Below are 18,302 nucleotides of genomic sequence, written 5' to 3'. Positions count from 1 at the left end.
TCACTCACTGGCACAGACAGAGACACACACACACACACACACACAGACACCCGCACACACGCCACGATCACTCGCGCACGGTAGCGAGCGTGCAAGCTCGCACAAAAGTCCCTCCCCCAGAAGTCGTTCAGAATAGGGCACAGTTTCAGACTAAAGCGTGAGCTGAGTCTGAAATCAGGCTACTATTATCTGGTCTAGTGCATCAAAGCATGAACTTACTTCAGCTTGCTCAGAACAGAGCTGCAAGACTTGCACTTCACTGTCAGGGAGTAGTGTGCATGAGATGAGGATGGATGAGAGAGTGGCATGAAGCCTTATTCTGTTTTAAAAAAAAACATCTATTCCTCACGGAGACCCTTCAGTTTGCTTTTACAGCAATTACCTGTAAATGATAGACATGGTTATAATACTAGACAAGCCCTAAGCTGTCACTCTGCCTTACCTCTACCCAGAACCAATGCAGTGAAGTTAGTTTGTTTGGTTATATAAGGGGCGAGAGTTTGGGTCAAGGGTAGAAGTTGGTTTAATGTCAAAACTGCTGCATGGCTTCGATCCAGACATCACAGCACACTGAGGTCAAATGGTCAGCACGGCAACACGGTGTACATTTGTCAAAGATTGACCTTGATATTAAGTTTTGACTTCAAATATTGACATTTTTCCTGTGGCTTGGGTGAACACCATGTTCTGACAGCTTCATGTAAGACACGGCTGAGTAACACTGTGGAAGAGACAGTATGTTGGCCAGGGGTGCTACTCAGATGTTCTAAGTAAAGGTAACAATACCAGTCCTGTATTAAACACTTTTCTTGAATAAAAGTTCAAAGGTATTGGCATCAAAATTAAAGTACCAAACTCATCATGCAGAAACGTTTTATTCAATTTGTTTTCAAAATGTGTCAACATCTTTTGAATGTAGCCCATACAAGCTCACAACGTGTCGAATCACAAGCACATTTGCGCTTGTAGATCAGCTATTTTTAGTAAACAAAGTATAAATGACAGATAATATTCTAAATCTACTAAAACTAAAGTTTTCAAATAATTGCAGTGAGTGGAGTGACAAACCCTCCTCCCCGTGTTCGTGTATAGACCCTCAACAAAGTTGGATGCTCCGAGGTGGATTCAAAAACCCAGCCTCCGCGGCGGTGTAGCGTGGTGGGGGGGGGGGGGGGGGGGGGGATTACTGCTCCACCCAGGCAAAATCGCAGATGTACAAGCTCAAAGTTTTAGAACTGCTGATTTAGAAGGCATTTGTAGAATTGGTCTTAATGTTTTACACCATTAAAACACAATTTAACACATGGATACCAACATGTCCCTTTCATTACGTGTGTACACTTCTTCTGGAGTAATAATACAAAAAAACAAAAACAAAATAAACACAAAAAGGCTGAGGAGGCACTTGCATGGGTGAGTATATTGCATCTTAATTTACCGTTTGTGAAGAGGGGCAATCCATCTACGTTTGCATCTCAACAAACATAATTTAGAGCCCCTTACTTATCTTGTCCCTACAAGGTAATATATAATGCACTTTCCTTGGTCGACTCTTTTTTTCGTGATAAATTAGTCAGCCCGGCGTGTCACGTCTCTTTATTATATGGCCTGGGCGTCCTGTGTTGACTGGAGTGATGGCCCGTCCTTAGCTAAATAAATTACAACTAGTCATCATATGGGCCGGCTTTATTGATGCGCCGCAAAAAGTGTCTTGTCATCGCAACAACGCAGTGTCGAGGCCGTGAAATATCTGCCACTGCACGCTTTGCTTTGCTTGTCTTTCGGAGGCTATTTCACAGCTTACTGTGGAGGGGAAGGGGGCTTCCTTTGCATATTCCTTTGAACAGCATTTAAAAAAAAACACACACACATAAATGCGTTGACAGTGCTATAAGATAGAATTAAAAAGAACAGTATGTCCAGTGGTGTTACCTTTCGTCGAGTGCCACTGTTGTTTGTGCATCTTGTCGCCCACCGGAAATACTTGATCTAGAAGCTCACAATGTGTTGTCAAGCACAGTGGTTCTTAAAATGGGAGTTGGGACCCTCAGGAGGTCCCCAAATTGTTTTTTGGGGGTCCCCAGATGGTTAACTTAATGTGTAACAGTAAACAAACCAATATGAAGTATAAGTGTAGTGTATCTGCACATTTCTAAATTAACAATTTAATGACTTTTAAGACCAAATTGGCCAAATGATCAGAAATTGGGTAGGAAAGAGGCAAACATTGTGAAAACAGACGATCTACAAGCTCAAGTGTGATTGAAGCATTGTGAGCTTGTAGTTCGGCTATTCTCACAATATATATATCTGTGGAACCGAGTCAAACTAAATGTAATGGCTACAATTCCAAGTACTTGTCTGGGTGGGGGATCCCCAGTTCAAATGAGATTATTTTGGGGGGTCCCTATTTTAAAATATTGTTTTGGGGAGGTTGTGGCCTGAAAGGTTTGGGAACGCTTGGTCAAGCTTGAAGCTCTACTTTCAGTGCGCGACACCGGCGCGCCACCAAGTATAAACCGCGGATCCAGAGGACTGAGAGGAGAAGCCTGCCGTCGCCTCGTTTCTCCGGGCCTCGCGGCCGATTTAGAACCCTAATCTGCCGCCGTGCTGCTCGGTGCACCTGCCAATGTGTCCTCATTTAAGACTTCGTCGCGACCTTGATGGATGGCCGCGCGCCGGCTCTCGGCCGCAGAGCTAACAGAGTGTCGGCACCGCCCGCGGGGCGCGGCGGGGGAGAGGGTGCTCAATCTGCCGTGACAAAATTACCTCTCATATCGGTCAGTGGGAGCAAGAGAACGGGCCGGAGGACGGGAGCCAAATCACAGCTGCCGACCCGGCACGGAGTCCCTCCCTACTGCTCGCTAACCGCGTTATCTCTCGGTCTCTCTCCCCGTAACGATGTTATCTGCCTTGCCGTTGACACTCTCCCAGGAAGAGTTTGGAGTTAGCAAGGGCGGAGATCTTCTATAGTCCGGGGGCCCCACGGATCGAAGCTGGATCAATACAAGGGGGCTTCATTTTCCCTTGTGTGTGAATAGGGCCTGTCGTCAGCGCAGACGTGTCGGCCTTATCTACACACTACCATCGGCCAATGAAGCTGGACGCTCTCCCTTCACTCGTCAGAGAGAGAGAGAGAGAATGTCCTGTGCCATCCTTAAATGAGCACTTAAACCTTTTTTCCTTCCACCTTATCTTCATATTATTGGTCCCTATAAGATTCCGTCTTCTCACTCCGCGTCTCATTGGCGGGCTGTGGATATGTTCAGAAACGTTGCTACAATGACAACATCGATGGGGATTCCAAGTTAATATAAACCAGGCCTTTTTCTTCCTGCAAAGTTGGCATTTGAGAAAGAAAATAATGAAACGGTTTGAGTGCAGTAATTCAAGTCTGTTTCATTAAAGACAGGGGTGCTGTGATTTCCCCCCCTCTAAAACATGATCATCAGGTAGGCCTATTATGATTTTTTTTTTAAGTGTACAGAAAGTGTTTTTATGTGGCCACACCCACCTGTTCATTAAGTATACCGTACCTAGTCTTCAGGTGGGTGGTGACCCAGCTGAAGTTTAGCCACATCCATAGCTGCTGCTGAATTGAAAATAGGGGAGGGGATGATTTTATGATGTCATTAAAGCGCTGTATTTCCGCTATACATAATATAAGTTAAAAGCCTCTGGGCCTTTTGGCTCAGAGGCTTTCAACTTTAAGGAAGAAACCAAAAATACACAGGGAAGACATATTTGCATATTATAACCACACCTGGGGGTCTATTAGAGTAATGTTAGCTCCATAGACACTATACAAAAAAAGAAAAAAAGTATAACAATATGGCACCACCTCTTTAAGACTAAAAGGTGGTTGAGTGGAGTTCCTCCGGACTCTATACAGTATTATAGTGTATTATCTGTTTTATGTTATGGTGGGGAAAGATTTAGCTGAAAAGTCGCTGTGAGCTTGTCGATGTACGTGCTATATTTTCAGCGAACGCATTCCCCACAATATACGGATGCTGGGGTTACAGTTATTTACACAAAACTAAACATCTGTTAATTTGCTATAGCTAACCTGGATCGCTTATCTTATCCGGTCAACACAGTCAGACGGACATATGTTTCATCATGGAATCCTTCTCGTAAATGTGCTCTCATTTAGTTTCAGACGCTGAGTGGTTTCAACCTTGGTGGATGTTGTTCTATTATTAGCTTATCCATCTGAAGTTTAGAGATCAGTGGGCCAAGCTCTCTCTCTCTCTCTCTCTCTCTCTCTCTCTCTCTCTCTCTCTCTCTCTCTCTCTCTCTTTGAGACAATGGACAAGAACGCTGTCTACGGATGATACGGAACTTGTAAGGAGTTCAGATGGGGAGAACCTTTTCCCTGAGTTGGAAATGTGTTTCGACTCAAAAGGCTACTCTGAAAACCTAATAGAACTAAGACAGCATCAAAGCATTGCCATGCACTGTAATGTTGCAAGTTTGTGGTGTCCAGGACATTATTGGAACCGGGCTGGGTGTGGAGGAGGACTCGGTGCAGGGAGGGAGCTTAGAGGTCCCAGTGTTGAACAATGTGTACCCTGTCTTTTATTTGAACTGTATAAAAAAAAAAAAGTAAAAATGTAAAATCTCTTGTTTTTAAGTAAAAAATGACTGGAGCATTTTGTTTAATTGCAATACTATATGCGAGATGAATGGTATTGATAGTATTGTCTAAATAAAAGGGTTTTTTAAAAGTCAAAGTCTCTCTCTCTCTTTCTCTCTCTCTCTCTCTCTCTCTCTCTCTCTCTCTCTCTCTCTCTCTCTCTCTTCTCAACATTTTCATGCCAACGACCTGAAAATGAAATGTATTTAGCAGAGGACCCCCTTCTGCCATATGAAATATGTCTGTCTGTCTGTAGGTACCTACCTACCTACCTACCTACCTACCTACCTACATACCTACCTCCCTCCCTCCCTACTTCAAATTACAACACAATATAGGCCTAAGTGTCTTCAATAAAGGGGGTCACGAGATAAAGACAGAGTGGAAGGAGGGAGGGATGGGGTGAAGGAGGGAGGGCTGTATTTAGGCCAGGGCATTCCTGCCGAGTGTGGGGGGGAGGGGGGTTGTGACCCCTCCTGTCATCACAGGGGACTAAACTCGGTGACGTGTTAATTTTGGACTTGCCCCCTTGTCTAGCGGAGCCGCTTGATTAATGTGGCTCCTTGTCACTGGAAGCCATTAGAACCAGGCCAGGAACATCCTGCCCCACACTGCACTTCTGGACCCGTTTTGGGGGCGCGGACGCTTTTTCATGGTACACGACTAGTAAATGTCATTTTATGTCAAATACAATTGAGCATATTGTCGTCGTCGGGTGGAAACCTCGCATCTCCAAGTTTCAAATTTGTAAATTCTTTCGCAAAGCAAAGCCCTGCTTCATCATACAAGGCCGTCGCACAAAAGTAGTTAAAACAGCAGATCTACAAGCACACAACGCCTCGCGGTGCGAGGCGTTGTGTGCTTGTAGATCGTCTGTTTTCACTAGTTTAAATCATTTTTTAAATGATAAATGTGAAACAAACGGTTTTGGACATACAAGGTTTTCACCCGACAACGACGATATTTAACTCATTGAAAACCTAGTAGCATCCTGGCTGTGCCCCCACCCCTACCCATCCTTTCTCTGTTAGGTTTTCTACCGATATGTATTGCATTGCATTGCATTGACCACAATGGAAACAAGCCCCCTGAAGCATTTTGTATTATTCTTTTGGCATAACCATAGACTATACTACTTGTAATGTAAACAAACTTCAATCAATCAATCAGTCAGTCAGTCAGTCAGTCAGTCAGCCAGCCAGCCAGCCAGCCAATCAACCAATCAACCAATCAATCAATCTGTAAAGTAATGCAATAACTAGCAATAGCATGCTAGTGTCACCACTCTGTGGCTGGAGGCGGTCTCTGTACTCACTCCATCGGGAGGGAAAGACAACCACCTTTATTTCCAGTACACTCCATCATAACAGCTTCCACTGCTCCACTCTAATCTATACAGTCATCTCAGCGTTTCCCATCCGAGCATAAAAGTATACGTAGTACACATAGTGAATGAAATACCGTCCTGCCGTTCTTCCCTTATTATGTCTCTCTGGCCTTTTCAAGCAACCGGGGTCTAATGCGTTTCCTAGTTCTCCACAGTGGCACAATGGCGGCTAGCGGCGGCATTGTGTGCAGAGAGCGATGAGCAACAATGCCCCGAGGCGGCGGTTACAATGCGCCCGGGCAGCGCTAACAGAGCGGAGGGTAAACAAAAGGCCTGCGCGGAACAGCTGCTCATAAAGATTGGTGAGGGGATCGGGGGCTGGGAAAGCATCATTATTATCATTCAGACTTACTAGGATGACTCCACAGTACACGGTTAGGACAGATGCTCATAGGATAGGACACTGCAGTGGTTCTCACGTTTTCATGTCAAGGAGGACAGTCAGTATAATGGTCAGTATCATGTCAGTATCATGGTCAGTATCATGGCCAGTAACATGGTCAGTATCAGGTCAGTATGATACTGATACTATGTCAGTATCATGTCAGTATTATGTTAATATCATGGTCAGTATCATGTCAGTATCATGGTCAGTATCATGGTCAGTATCATGTCAGTATCATGGTCAGTATCATGTGACTGTTCGTATCATGTTAATATCATGGTCAGTAACATGGTCAGTATCAAGTCAGTATCATGTTAATATCATGGTCAGTATCATGTCAGTATCATGGTCAGTATCATGGTCAGTATCATGTCAGTATCATGGCCAGTATCATGTCATGATCATGTCATGATCATGATCAGTATCATGGTCAGTATCATGGTCAGTATCATGGTCAAAGTGATTCTTTACAAAGTTAAGAAGTCAACAGTCAGTATCATAGTCAGTATCATGTCTGTATCATGTCAGTATCATGTCTGTATCATGTCAGTATCATGTCAGTATCATGGTCAGTATCATGTCGGTATCATGGTCATTGTCATGGTCAGTATCTAGTATCAATGACCCCTGGAGGTCACTGGACTGTACTTTGAGAACCACTTGGATAGGAGAGAAGCTCATAAATAATAAATAATGAACTCTAGTAACTTCTAGAAAACAATGCCCTCACTTGCATTAAAACCTGTACTTGATAAAGACTTAAAGGGGTGTAAAGTGTTGTATTTGTTCAGTAACAGCAGGGTCACCACAGCTCTTTGGTGAACAGAACATGCATTTTCCGGTATATCCAATCACGAGAGAGAACTCATACAGCATACATGATAAATAATTGAAATAGGTATTGACAACAACAACAAAAAATACTGGCCTGTCAGAGAAAACAGCCGATCTACAGGCATATCGCGAGGCGTTGTGTGCTTGTAGATCTGCTGTTTTCACTATAGGTACCTGGCCTGTCTCTGACATGTCTGTCATTCTCATTTCAAGAATGTCTGTCATTCTTGAAAATATTTGTTTTATTGAGCATATTATATTTGACAATACAGAGTATCACAATACTTCTCACATTTGCCCAGATTTTTTGTTTTTGTTTTTTCCTTCCTTTTTTTCCCATTCCCCCCATGGTTCCATGCTGTCCTTGCCGAGTGCTCGGTACTCCCAAGTGCACTGCTTAGGGAGAGATCACAAACATGGCGTTCATGAAGTCGTTACTGTAGTCCGTATACATAAAAGACAACACTTTCTCAAGGGTATACAGGTATCACTTCTCAATAAGAAAAGACATTCTAATGACATCATCGCACAATGACATCACACTGTCATTCATCAACTTTTAACAACAAATCAACATACATGTCATTAGAATAAAACTCTGATATTGTGTTTCTGCAAACCCTGGAAGATGTGGAATCTCAAGAACATTTCACAGCACTCATGAAGCTTTTGTCTTTTAGAGGGAATATAATGAAGGTATCCTATAATAGCATTTTCTGTCCATGGAATAATATAAGTCTTACTTATAAGACAATGGCTAATACGGGACTAGATTTTGAATAGGCCTATAGTTAAAGTATAGCGAAGAGTGAAAATAGAGGATCTACATCTTCATTTTTTACATTACTTTCTTTTATATGTATTTATATATTTTTTTTCTGGAACACATTTGATTACATTATTGTTTTTTGAACGTCTATATGTCGATAGCCCACAGCAATGCATTGGGCATTAAGAGAGAACATGCACTTTGTAATCTGTACTTTTAAATACGTATACTCATTTTAAAAGCCAGCAGGCTACTCCAGTACACTACTTCAAGTATACTGTACATTTGGCAGAGTCTATGCCAATTGAGTACTTTGTCCACCACTGGACTTTGTCCACACCTTCCAACTGCTGTAAGTCATAAGACAAGAAAACAATGGCTAACCCCCTCCCACCCCCACAAGATGACAGTGAAAACTGCAGCTATTAAGATATGCCGTTTAATTATGGCTAGGTAATGTGTGGGCGTAATACGCAGGGCTGATAGAATGGCTTTTTGACACAATGTGTGGTAACCATACATAAATTAACTATGGTTTAAAAGGCAAAGGGAGAGGACACCGCATTACACTTTAATTATGAAGCGATAATGACGTGTGCGCTCAGTCAATCACAATGTTTAACATTCCACTCGCCTACACTGTGAATGCTAGAAGAAGAAAGAAGAAGAGGAAGAAGAATGAACCAGAGGACAAGTAACGTGACAATTTATATGACATTTGTAATACCTAAAAGAAGACATAAAATGCAATGAAAAAGACCATTACTGCATCAAAAGTAATCAATAAACTATTCTATAAAAACTGGCCAAACATTGGCTAAATTGTCAAATAATATGACAAAGAGGCTGTGTTTGCGAGGCATTGTGAGTTTGTAGAGCTGCTATTTTCACAATGTGTATCTGTGGGAACTGAGTAAAACTAAATGTAATGTCTCAACTCCTACAATTCCAAGTGCTTGTCGGGGGCCTTTAAGCGTCCAAAGTTCAAATATGATTATTTTTGGGGGTCCTCAGTTCAAATATGCTGAAAAGGTTAAGAACCACTGCCCTAGACCGATCAAAGTGAAACGTTGTGGGCACACTCCCAGTAGGCCAAGGAAGAACAACCTACAGGGGTGAGCAACTTTGATGATGGAGATGGCCACTATATTTCTACACTCTCTCCAGAGGGCCACATTGCATGTTGTTACTGTCGAGGGAAAAAGCTCTCATCTCCAGTATTAAAGAGCAGCAAAAATAGCCGATCTACAAGCTCAAAACGTGTCGCAGCGTGACACGTTTTGCTACTTTTGAATTGGAATCCTGAATTATCTTTTGTTATTTTTTAATTGGAATTGGAATTTTTAAATGCATTACTTATGTTAACGTTATGAACTTAAATACAAATACATTGGGAAAAAGAACACTAACATTTTAATACTACTATACTAGTCATTCAAATAATAAACTTAACTAAACTAAAAACTAAACTAATATAGACTAAAGTAATTAAAGCGGGTCATGTTTGAATGTTTGGAATTGTAACAGCTGAAATCAATAATGTATATCAGTATTCCGATATTAACGTGCGGGCCGCATTAATGAAGGTGGAGCCGCATGTGGCCCCTGGGCCACCAGTTGCCAATGTAGGCCTATGACCAACAGCACATGAAGAAGAATCATCACAAGCCTATGATCACAAGCCCCTCCTACAGCATACCCTGCTTTTGTTTTTTTATTACTGCGATATTATTGTATGTTTTCTTTGCTTGCTATTTATTATATCCATGAATTAAATACAGAGGGCTTCCAACGTCAAAAAAATAACTTATTTGGGATGTTCCTTTTAGGCAGGCTGTTTAACTGTACTTGTACTGTACTACATTTCAATTGTATTGACTACTTGTACTGTTCTCCATTTTTGTCTAATAAAATAATCAATCAATCAAAAAACATTAATTATAACATAAATTGGACCATAATTTCACAAAACTCATATCATGGTGATTGAAACAAGCCTTTAAACTAGCGACAGGAACAATAAAGTATGTATGACAATGTTTATTAAGGTAAGAAAATGTAATGTAAAAGTTCAGGGGAAATTATTAATGGAATCATATTGAGAACATGTTGCTTTTGGTACCCGAACAGCGCAACTAGCGGCGAATCATAGGAACTTTTAGTTCCGTGTTTGCTTCATTTTAAATCCAGACAACTGGCCCCCTGGCCGAGATTCGGTTCCACACTCAGAGTTACAGAACATAGATATTCCGCTTGGTTCCATTTGTACACTTTCAGGGCTAAATAAAACACAGAGTTGTCTTTATGTTGGCGGCTTCGTGGGGCCTGCTCCCACGCCTGGCCTGCTTTCTTTGGCATTCATGAAATTAGGCGAGAGAAAACAATTCCATCAGTAATTCCATCTTCCTCAACGCCAACCACACAATATTATTTTTCATTAAATATTAAGCGACGGTCACCAGCTTGCTTTGCATTTTGATTATTAATGATGCGTATTATTTACTGCAGAGGCGTTGAGAGCACGTCTGCCGAACGCGCACATTACGGAATCTCAACTAATGCAAACTGAGAGGCACAATTTCTCATAATCATCTTTTACTTAAAAAAATAAAAAATGTATAAAAACTTTATATTCTTCATAGGGGAAGGGGGTTTAACCCATTTAGACAGGGAACGCATCATTTCAGTAGTTAAAGCATTTTTTGTGCTTTAACTACTGAAAAATAGCAGATATCAAGCTCATGAGCTTGTATATCTGTTGTTTTTCAATAGCTAATGTATAAAATAATTAAGGTCCCTCCGCCTTGGGCCCTAGTAACTCAGTCCCACTTTTACCCCCCTTGTGACACCCCTGTAGGCAGTGGAGTGTTATTCTGCATTATGAGTGCTCTCTCAGCCCCTGTGTTCCAGAAATGAGACGACTGACAGTCAGTGGTGGACATAGTACAGTAAGTAAAAATACCAATATCACAATGTAGAAATTGTGGTAAAGTATACAAAAGGTCCATAAATTTCCAAACGTATAAAAATGCTTTGAAAATAGCATATCTAAATGCTCAAAATGTGTCACATTTTAGTAATCTGAAGAGTTTTTGTCTTAGTCTAGTTTTACTCAGCTAAATAGCATAGGATTTAATAGTCAACTAAATGTACAGTTGATTTTGTCTCACAAATGTGTTTTGGCAGGCCTTATTGTTTTGGCAGGCCTCAAAATGGCTGATTTTACACTTGGTTACATGTTGTGAGCTTGTAGATCTGCTATTTTTCAGAGCACAACACCCGAACGCAACATAAAATGACTTCTCCATAAGTCCCTTACCAACATTTTAGTCTAGTTCTTATTCGATGACATAGTCATCATAGCTTAGTCCTTATTTAGTTTTCGTATTTTTCGAAGAAAAATAATGGTAGTCGACAAAATTGTTTCTTCATAGTTTCAGTCAACGAAATCAACACTAAGCTGCAGGGCTGCCTCTCTTACCGCCCTCTGATAGTAAGATTTTGATTATCACTAAAGCCAGCTATTCCGAATCGTCTCGCTGCAGCTTGACAAGCTCTGACTAGCAACGGCGCGCCACCGTACTATACTGAATTATGAAAACCATTGGTGGATGAAATATGAACATCAATCTTGTTTTCGGCTCCCTGTCTGCTGAATAAATTACTTTCTTTTTTAGAAGTTCAGTGCCATGTTTGCCAGACATGTACTTTGCACTTGGTGATTGCTTCATCCCGCATGTCCCGCTTTCCCCTTCCAGAAATGTCTTAACTGCAACGACGGGAAAAAAAAGCAAAATACATTTTGACTAGAGAGCTCCAGGGGTCTATGCTTGGACCACTCCTTTTTTTCTTCTACGCCATGCAAGGAGAAGGACGGAGGTTCTGTGTCGAGTACAAGGGCAGTAGTGGTGGCAACACGTGTTGCTGGAGAGGTCATAAAACTAAATTGGGATAAAAATAATTGGCTTCTCAAAAACAAAGTTTCTGCAGCTGATAAACAAAATATGTTTTGCACTGAGAAAACAGCATGAGGCAAATCATTTGTCTAATTGGAAACACAAAAAAGTTCAAATCGCCTGAAACCTTGGGGCTGCAGCTGCTCAAGAGGTATACAGCGGCCGCTTGGGAAAGTGACGGTTCAGAGGAAAAAGAGAAAATACCCCCATTACCTTCAATCCAGGCTGATCCAACTCTACAACCCCTCCTGCTCACTCAGAACACAGGGAAGCTGCTGGAACCTTCCCTAAAACATCCGGGACTGCCCTTTCTTAGATTTACCTTTTCAGGTGTTTTAGACCGACTCTAGGTTCATTTCCTTACCTAGCATCCTATAGTTTTAATGTACAATTATTATCACTATTATTTTCTTAGACTGATGCTAGGTTCTTTTAAATGCCTAAACTGTGAATTGCAAATTGTAATATCACCTCAACCTGTGGCCTGACAACCTGCTCCACTCTGCCAACAAATGAGGCAGAGAGGCAGCGCAATTGACCATATTCACACCGCGGCCATCTTGGATCACATGACCACATGGGGTGGTAACACGTCTGAGCCTGCATTACAAACCATTGTAAACAATGGAGCGATTAGTTGCTCCGCCTGATATTAACTATTTGTTAACAACAAATACAACAATGTTAGCATGGAAACATCAGCAGCTACAAGTTGCTCATATCTATTACAGCTAACTGACATTACGGCAATTAATGTTGACATTAATTAATCTCATTAATGAATGTTAGCGCCACTTAAGTTGTTAGAATGCAAGTTAATCGTGTTAGATTGATTCATGATTCAACATTCAAAAATCACGATAAAGTTTTTTTTTTATATATAATCTTTATCCCACGATTTCACCCAGTGCCAATTGCCTATGTAATCCTGGGCTCTGCTCTCCCTCTGCCGCGCCTGGGGAGACAACGGACTGACCTCATGCTTCCTTCAATGCATGAGTAGTCCAAGTTGTTTCTTTTCACCTGACAGGGGGGATTTCCCCGGGATGGACGTAGCGCGTGGAAGGAACACGTTATTCCAACCAGTTCCTTTCCCCTCCATCAAGCGCCCCGACGATAAAGTAGGTTAATATGCCATGTATGGCCTACTTGTGCACAAGGCGCAAGTTGGCGCCTAGACAGAGTGCAGTATATGAGTTCATTTCATTAAGCGTCCCACAAAGCTTGGCCAATGTGACCCTGGGCGTTCAAAAAACTCTGGAACAAACAGCCAATGTGACCCTGGGAGTACAACAAACCTTGGGCAAACGGACAAAAGCAGATGTTGGACCTTAGCTCCTTCCAGGAGCACCACTCAAAGGATAACTACATGTTCCTTTCTGCACCTTGGATGTTTGGTACAGAATTCTAAATCTAAAAGCACCACCTGGGCCATGGTCGTCGGCCAGACCCTGAAAGCATGGCTTTTGTCAGGGGCATTGCCACATCTCTGAGAGTGGTCCAAACATGCAGGCTCGGGCACTCACGCTGATCAATAATTGCCGGAGCCTCAGATAGCGGTCTGATGATGTGCACCGGCGGCGCGGGAGGCCCCGACCGCCCAGGCCAGAGAGAGAAAGTGCCAGAGATACATGAGGGTTCATTATTTCAGACAGCTGTCGAGAGGGGCCAGGATTCAATTATCTCTAATACGTGTGTCAGTTTGGAAAAGAAAGCAAGCATGTACGGAAGAGATACTCGTAATTGCGCTTTGCAGGAACCCCCCCCCCCGCACCGACGATAACAAGTCGGACGTAGAACACACTAGTGGGCCGACTATGTGTGGCATTTCAGCGCGAGCGCTTCTCTAATGAACATTTTTCAGTGGGTTTCAGTCATAGACTGTAAAAAAAGAAATGGACAGCGGCACGTCATTGGTTTCTACGAACCGTACATGAAGCATATTTTTCAGTGAGTGCAAATCCACTTCCAGAAATGAATCAAATGAATGCTATTGGATGGAGGGCGGGTCTTCACTCAGCAGAGCCAGTAGAAAGCCTAGAAACATAGCCTACTTTATCATTAATTTTAAATGAGAACCCGGAAATGGCTTCATCTCCAGCGAAAAAAAAAACTTGCCCCTTGGTTTCAGTGTGGCTCAGACCCATGATTGATTTGCGGGCCAATTCTTTAGTTTTTTGTTGCCTATATTCATTCATTCATTCATTCATTCTAAATATTAAAAAAGCTTTGGTCGTAATTGATTCCTCCCCACACACATTTCTGTGTTTGTCACTACTGTATACTACTGGCTAACCTACCACTGAGGAGCCCCCACCAGGAGGACGTAGAGCCTTCATCCTATACTCCTCCCGCCCAACACTCCCAGGGTCCCCACTGACAGGGGCCGCCCCAGTCTGTAGGAATCAGGGGCACCACAGCCTCTCAGAAGGTGGGGGGATGGGGGGATCTTCTATTTTCACTAGTTTGGGTCCTGGGCAAATGTCTACCCTCTAATTAACATGTTGAGGGTAGACTGGAGGCTGCAGGTTTAGGCCTTGCAGATCGGCAGAAAATAGCCGATCTACAAGCTCACGATACGCTGCACGGTGTGCCGCGTTGTGAGTGTATAGATCAGCTATTTCTGGCACAAGTGGCAGAACTCTGGGGTATGCAGAGCAGAGTGACAGACTTTGTGGTAAGTGTTTGTAGATATTATGAATCGTGTATTTGAACGCGAAACCGAAGACCAAGTCCATTTGATCAATATCAAATTATCAGAGGGCCGAAGACTTGATGGAGGCAATCATCTATCATCTCAGAGACTGAAAAGAATCATCTGACACAGCTGTAACTGCTCCATGAGACGTCAATGCGAGCGGCACAGTCAAGACCCCAGGACTGCCGATGATGATTGAAGCTGCCGTGGCCAGGGGCAGGTGGCAGGTGGCGCAGTCGGTAGAGCTTTAGAAGGTCCTGGGTTCGATTCCCGCTGGGGACACTGTGGGCGCTGGGGGTGTGTTCTCTCCTCCGCGTCATCAGTGCCCATACCCTAGGTGGGGTTGGCAAAAGGGCCTTTCTGTGTGGAGTTTGCATGTTGTGTCTCCAATAGGGTAGGTGCCCTCACAAAAATCATGCGGTAATCCTGGTCTCTATACTGCCTCCCCCTGGCCAGAACTGGTTGGAATAACATGTTCCTTCCATGCGCTCCAACCGGCGAAACTCCCCCCTGACAGGTGAAAAGAACCGGCTTGGACTCCTCATGCATAGAAGGAACCATGAGGTCAGTCCGTTGCTCTCCCCAGTTTGGCATTTGACCCTCAGTTTTGATATCGGCAGAAACCTCTTATCTCCATATTTTAATTCTTGGTGTTTTTTTTTATGTATAAATGAATGCCCTGTTTGATCATACTACTGCATCAACACATAAAAGCACCAGTAAGACTCCCTAATCGGGAGATAAGCGACCGTAGGTCGCTTATCTCCACAAATAGGGCAAAAATGTTTTTTTCCAAAATCCTGATCCATGTTGATGACATGAGTGTAGACATGCTGTGTAGTGATTTCCGTGATTTTAGGGCAAAATCTGTAGGAGCAGTGTCCAAAAATGTGTTTTTAAAAATCGGCCTGAAGGTGGCGCTATATGGGACAGATTCATGTTGATGGGATGAGTGTAGACATACTGTGTAGCGATTTGCGTGATTTTAGGGCAAAAACTGTAGGAGCAGTGTCCAAAAATGTGTTTTAAAAATCGGCCTGCAGGTGGCGCTAGAAGAGGGGCATGTGAGAAATGAGGGGTGGGGTCTCCGCGTTGCCTTGGCGGACGAATAGGTACCGGCCCCGGCTCTCCCGGATGCTCCTAGCCCGAGTTACGGCATTTTATGTGAGCTGCAGTGGAGGGGGTCCTCCACTGGGGGCGCCACCACTTTTGCATCCGTTCTGGAGCACCAGGAGTGGGTGGTCCACAGGAATTCCCCGTGAGCAGGCCCGTTGGGCTGGTCATTTGGTCATTTTTGCACATGTGGTCATTTTTGCACATGTGGTCATTTTTTACACCTGGGGGTCCCCCAGGGACCTGGGGGTCCCTGGAGCTCCGGGGGTCCTTGGAGGTTGTAGTTTGCCAGGTAAGGAGTGTGTGTGCAAAATGTGGCATGGATGGGGGCAACGGTTGTGGAGATATGAGCAGGGCAAAAGTGTGAGCGAGCGGCACAGTCAAGACCCCAGGACTGCCGATGATGATTGAAGCTGCCGTGGCCAGGGGCAGGTGGCAGGTGGCGCAGTCGGTAGAGCTTTAGAAGGTCCTGGGTTCGATTCCCGCTGGGGACACTGTGGGCGCTGGGGGTGTGTTCTCTCCTCCGCGTCATCAGTGCCCATACCCTAGGTGGGGTTGGCAAAAGGGCCTTTCTGTGTGGAGTTTGCATGTTGTGTCTCCAATAGGGTAGGTGCCCTCACAAAAATCATGCGGTAATCCTGGTCTCTATACTGCCTCCCCCTGGCCAGAACTGGTTGGAATAACATGTTCCTTCCATGCGCTCCAACCGGCGAAACTCCCCCCTGACAGGTGAAAAGAACCGGCTTGGACTCCTCATGCATAGAAGGAACCATGAGGTCAGTCCGTTGCTCTCCCCAGTTTGGCATTTGACCCTCAGTTTTGATATCGGCAGAAACCTCTTATCTCCATATTTTAATTCTTGGTGTTTTTTTTTATGTATAAATGAATGCCCTGTTTGATCATACTACTGCATCAACACATAAAAGCACCAGTAAGACTCCCTAATCGGGAGATAAGCGACCGTAGGTCGCTTATCTCCACAAATAGGGCAAAAATGTTTTTTTCCAAAATCCTGATCCATGTTGATGACATGAGTGTAGACATGCTGTGTAGTGATTTCCGTGATTTTAGGGCAAAATCTGTAGGAGCAGTGTCCAAAAATGTGTTTTTAAAAATCGGCCTGAAGGTGGCGCTATATGGGACAGATTCATGTTGATGGGATGAGTGTAGACATACTGTGTAGCGATTTGCGTGATTTTAGGGCAAAAACTGTAGGAGCAGTGTCCATAAATGTGTTTTAAAAATCGGCCTGCAGGTGGCGCTAGAAGAGGGGCATGTGAGAAATGAGGGGTGGGGTCTCCGCGTTGCCTTGGCGGACGAATAGGTACCGGCCCCGGCTCTCCCGGACGCTCCTAGCCCGAGTTACGGCATTTTATGTGAGCTGCAGTGGAGGGGGTCCTCCACTGGGGGCGCCACCACTTTTGCATCCGTTCTGGAGCACCAGGAGTGGGTGGTCCACAGGAATTCCCCGTGAGCAGGCCCGTTGGGCTGGTCATTTGGTCATTTTTGCACATGTGGTCATTTTTGCACATGTGGTCATTTTTTACACCTGGGGGTCCCCCAGGGACCTGGGGGTCCCTGGAGCTCCGGGAGTCCTTGGAGGTTGTAGTTTGCCAGGTAAGGAGTGTGTGTGCAAAATGTGGCATGGATGGGGGCAACGGTTGTGGAGATATGAGCAGGGCAAAAGTGTGACGTGTGACGTGTCACTCACGGAGGGACATTTTTTTACACCTGGGGGTCCCCCAGGGACCTGGGGGTCCCTGGAGCTCTGGGGGTCCTTGGAGGTTGTAGTTTGGCAGGTAAGGAGTATGTGTGCAAAATTTGGCATGGATGGGGGCAACGGTTGTGGAGATATGAGCAGGGTATGGGGTTATTATTAGGCCAATACTAATTCGTATTCGTACTTTGCCTTTTTTTTTACTCGTAAACATTTTTACCAAAAAAACTATACGTAAACAAATTAATTGGAAAAAAATATCCGTAAAAAAAAAAAAAGTATGAATGTTTTTGGGGAAGCTGCAGTGATTATAATGCCAAAACAAAAAAACAAGACAAAATACGAATATTTTCTTACTGATTTACGAGTGGTTTTGTTGGTTACTTCATCACGAATGCTTTCGTCATCTCACGCACACGAATCTGTATCACGCGCACACGAATGCATGCCTGGAATCAAACGGCCAATAATCACGTGATCAGCAGAGAGCCAATGGAGTGCGGCCTTTCCCACTAGCCAATCATAATTCTCCATTCTTGGCAGCGGTTGCCATGTCTGGTAAAAGTGAGTAATCTCTGCTTTCTGTTGTTTGTTCCTCACATAATATGCCCTATATAAAACCTATATCCACACGATATTTGTTTTTAAACTATTGACTAAATTGACTAATCAATCATTTTTATACATTAAATAAAATAGAAATGCATATATTATTAATACACACGATAAAAGCACTGATAAAGGTAATAGCCTAATGTATTTTATTATTCTGTCATTTAATGTTGTAGGAATTGATAGATAGGC

Source organism: Nannobrachium achirus (assembly GCF_963921795.1).
Source record: "Nannobrachium achirus genome assembly, chromosome: 4".
Taxonomy (NCBI): Eukaryota; Metazoa; Chordata; class Actinopteri; order Myctophiformes; family Myctophidae; genus Nannobrachium; species Nannobrachium achirus.
The sequence above is the reverse complement of the archived record's forward strand: the minus strand, read 5'-3'. Positions refer to the sequence as shown.